Below are 4,867 nucleotides of genomic sequence, written 5' to 3'. Positions count from 1 at the left end.
TATACTAAAAACTAACTAAATCATACTAAAAACATACTTAAAACAATGCCAAAAAGCATACAAATTATCCGCTCATCAGCAGCCCAAGCCTACAAGAGAAGGGCGGTTCCCTTGAAGATAAGATGACCTCACTTGAAGATAAGATAAAGATAAGATAAGATAACTAACTTATCTTATCCACAGGAGGCCACATCACACCATTATAAATACACTGGAGCACCTAGGTATAACTCATATTCTGATCCTATTCAATACCTGCTTAATACCCTTGCTAACTTAAGCATCGGAGTCCCTTGCAGGTACCCCCCACCCTCCGGGGACGAAGGATCGGCAGCACTTTCAGTTTCACAAGTCGGACACACCAGCTCCGGCCACTATACACCAGCCGGACACGTCGGCTCCGACCAACACAGAAGATCTCGACCGAGATCGACCTACAGTTTTAGGTAACCACCGGAACAATACCGATCTCTGTGGGTTAGTTAGTGTCCTGTCTCAAAATCAATGTTTAATTTTCTTTGTTATTGAGTTATTGCATTGCATAATAGATTGCATGAGTAGTCGATTGTTTGCATTTATGTACTACTTGGATAAAGTAATATTTTCTTTTTCAAGAAACTTTTTATAGCATTTCACTAATTTGAATTAAAATTTTTGCTAAACTTATTTGAAAAAATTTTAATTTGGAACATGGTTTTAGAGCTTGAACACACAAAACCAATGAGATTTTGAGCCCATTTGATTGGTTGCATTTTATCAACCAATGTTTTATTCTTTATGTGTGTTGTTCTCTCTAAAATTGTGATTTATATCTTGCTTGATTCTATATTTCCATGGTTTAATATATGCATATACCTATATGATTGAGGCCTTGTTTCACTTAGCTTACATACCCATATGGCCTTAACCTTTTCATTATCCTTTGCAAACCAAAGTTGAGCCTATTTTACCCCTTTGTTCTTTACTTCAGCACATCACTAATTCTAAGTGGAAGGGAAATTGGGATTGAAAACATTTGGTTTGAGAATTGGGTGTTGTATATTCTTGAGAAAATATGAACAAGAATGTTAAGCACATATTTATGCATGCAATACCTTAATCATATGCATTGAGAAATAAAAAAAGAGCAAATAATAAAAGGGGACAAAAATGTCCCAAAGTAAATGATGGTAGCAATGGATATGTACTGTACTTGAAGTTGGGATGCATGAATACGTGGTGAACATAGTTAATGGGCAGTTAGATTTTGCGTTGTAATTACATGGAATGTCTTAGGCTAAGTGAGAAGTTTAGGTTAATCAAGGATTTGAATTTCAGTCCACTTAACCAAATACATTCCCACTTTGACCCTAACCCCAATACAACCCTTGAAAAGACCTCTTGATATGTGTATTTGTGCATTAAATTTATGTTGATTGGTAGAAGAAGAGCAAGCCTTAGAAAGCAAGATTAGTAGAGAATCGAGAGACTTGACCCTTAAACACTTGAGTGATTAGAGTGTATACACTTCCAGTGAGGGTTCGATGCTCGATTCCTTGTTCCCAGCTTTCATGAGCTATTTTCTTCTGCAAGTCTATCTGTACTTCATTTTTATGATTTGAATTAGTGAAATCCAGTTCATATTTGTTCTTGAAAGGTTTATTTACTTTTCACCAAGTAGGTAAAAGCATTTTGCATGTAGTTGCATTCATATAGATAGGTTGTATTTTATACTTTCTACCGTTCCTCTTCACTCTTATACTTTCTCTTGAGCTTAGCATGAGGACATGCTAATGTTTAAGTGTGGGGAGATTTGATGCACCACAATTTTGTGGTACATCTTGTGCTTAATTGAGTGGATTTTATCCACTATTCTCACATTTATTCACAAAATCCACATGTTTTACACTTTCCTTCCTGATTTTGTGCTATAATTGAAAACATGCTTCTCTAGCCTTAAATTTGCTAGCTTTAATCCTCTCTTATTACCATTCGATGCCGTGATATGTGTGTTAAGTGTTTTCAGGGTTTACAGGGCAGGAATGGCTTAGAGGATGGAAAGGAAGCATGCAAAAGTGGAAGGAATACAGGAAATTGAAGAATCACAAAGGTGTCAAGCCTGACCTTTTCGCGTTCAATCCATTATAACTTGAGCTACAGAGGTCCAAATGAGGCGGTTTCAATTGTGTTGGAAAGCTAACATTTGAGGCTTCAAAATAATATATAATTTGCTATAGTGGCCATACATCTAAATGATGTGCACGTGTGCATCACGCACACGCATCGTTTTACAGAAAATTCAGCGACCTGTACGTATCAGAAATCACCTCCAGCGATTTTTGGGCTATTTTTGGCCCAGTTTTCGGTGCAAAAAACACATATTAGAGGCTGCAGAGTAGAGGAATCATCTTCACAACTCATTATTCACAATTTAGTTTTGAGATGTAGTTTTCTAGAGAGAGAGAGAGAGGCTCTCTCCTCTCTCTAGGTTTTAGGATTTAGGATTTCTATTAGTTTTAGGTTTATTTCTTTCCAATTCCAGGTTCAATGTTACTTTAATTTAGTTCTCTTATATTCTTAATTATCCTAGCACTTTGGTTTATCTATTCCTCTTGTTGATTCACTTCTTTTCCAATTTGGTTTATGAACTCCATGTTAGATTTTATTTTCTATTTAATGCAATTTGAGGTATTTCATATTTATGATCGCTTTCTTCAATTTTTGTTATTAATGCTCTCAATTGGTTGTTTGGATTTTATTCTCTCTTATTGCTTTTCTATGCTTTTGTGTTACGCCTTCCAAGTGTTTGATAAAATGCTTGGTTGGATTCTAGAGTAGATTTTTATCCTCTTGGCCTTGGTTGAGTAATTAGTGACACTTGAGTTATCAAACTCCTTTGTTGATTGACAATTGAAAGTTACTTATTGATTTGGATTCCACTAAGCTAGGACTTGAGGAACCAAATTGATTCATCCACTTGACTTTCCTTCAAAATTAGAGGGGTTAACTAAGTGGGAGCAATGAACAATTCCCATCACAATTGATAAGGATAGCTAGGATAGGACTTCCAGTTCTCATACCTTGCCAAGAGATTTTCTAGTTATTAGTTTATTCCTTTTGCCATTTACTATTCTTGCTTCTTATCTTAAAAAAATCCAAAAAGATACTTTTCCATAACCAATTATAAGCACACCTCCCTGCAATTCCTTGAGAGACGACCCGAGGTTTCAATACTTCGGTTATCAATTTTATTAGGGGTTTGTTACTTGTGACAACCAAACTTTTGTACAAAAGGATTCCTTGTCGATTTGGAAGCTATACTTCCAACGAGAACTTATTTGTGAAATTCTAGACCACGCAAAAGTCCGTTCGTCAAGCCACAACAGTCATAATGCTATCCTTCAAACCCCTCTGGTACTTAATACACCTCCAGCTATCGAAAGTCTCTAGGTCACCCTAACATACCTGAGAAAACCTACAAAGCTCTTTGAACTTGTTGGTGTACTCTTCCACAGACATGGAACCTTGCTTCAGCTGCATTAGCTCCATCTCTTTCGCTTCCCTTGCAGACTCAGGGAAATACTTCTTGTAAAAGGCTGTTCAGAACACATCCAATGGAACATTAGCATTTTGTAGCTGTAGTAAGTGACACTCTGCTTGCCACCAGGGCTGGGCCTCTCCCACAAGCTAATAAGCGGCAAACTCCACATACTGATTGTATGGAACATGCTGCTCCTGTAAAGCACGCTCCATGGTCTGGAACTAGTGGTTCGCTTCAGTAGGATTAGTTGATCCTTGGAATGTTGGTAGATGACCTTGAGGAAGGTTGCCAAAGTCATCGAAATGCCTCCCATGTTATCTTCGTTCCCTTCGGTGTTAGCATGAGCATTCCCTTCTCCGTTCACATTTCCGTTGTCGTTCCTGGCCGGTTGACCTAGCCTCTGCACAGCTTACAGAGTCGCAGCAGCATTCGCCTCCATAATGTTGGCCAGATTCGTCATCGCCGCCATGAATTCGGCATGGTTGTTCGCCAGTTGCTCGTTCCTACTCTTACGTGAACGTGCTCGACTTCGTCCGCGAGTAGCCATGTAGGATTTCTGTCTACACCAAACAATCGATATCAAGGTGATCAATCTCAATATCAAAAGTCTAGTGCTTTAAGTTATCCTAAACAGGCACTCACAAACAAGCATGCTATGCATATATCAAATAGATAACCTAATAGCATCAAAGAAAAGACACACAGAGTATGCAATGAAGCACAATCGGTCCATCCCTTAGGCTCACGAGGACGAACTGCTCTGATACTACTAAATGTAACGCCCTAATTAGCCAAAGCCTTACCTCGTGTCGTAAAGCAAAGGTTAATTAAAGGTTACGACCGTTCTAAGCTTTTACATATATTATATAGAAGGAATTAATAATATCTAGAAGCCCGATGAAGAGTATAGCTCAAAAATAGGATTTTAAAAGTGCAAAACGTACTAACAAAGCTACTGACTTAACGCATAAGAACAGATATAGAACAACAAAACATCATTGTATAATAGTATAATATCATAAAACACTAGTCACGACTCGCGGAGTTTAAGCCGGCTAGCCATGTACAGACCATATATAAAACCAGATAGTAAAAACAGCTTATACAAGTTTTTGTTCTCTCAAACACAAGCCTCTAAGCGAAACAAAATACAAAAGTGAGAGACATATTCAAAATACATCAAAGACTCAAAAGAAGTATCTGGATCCTTCGCTTCTGTCACCAACCAAACAACTCACCGAGGTGGGTTGCGACCTGCATATGAAAAACACAACAGAAATATGGTATGAGAACTAGAGGTTCTCAGTATGGTAACAGTGCCTAGTGATGTAGGATATAAGACCCCAG

This window comes from Arachis duranensis, chromosome 2 (assembly GCF_000817695.3).
Source record: "Arachis duranensis cultivar V14167 chromosome 2, aradu.V14167.gnm2.J7QH, whole genome shotgun sequence".
Lineage (NCBI taxonomy): Eukaryota > Viridiplantae > Streptophyta > Magnoliopsida > Fabales > Fabaceae > Arachis > Arachis duranensis.
This window is presented reverse-complemented; position numbering follows the sequence as displayed.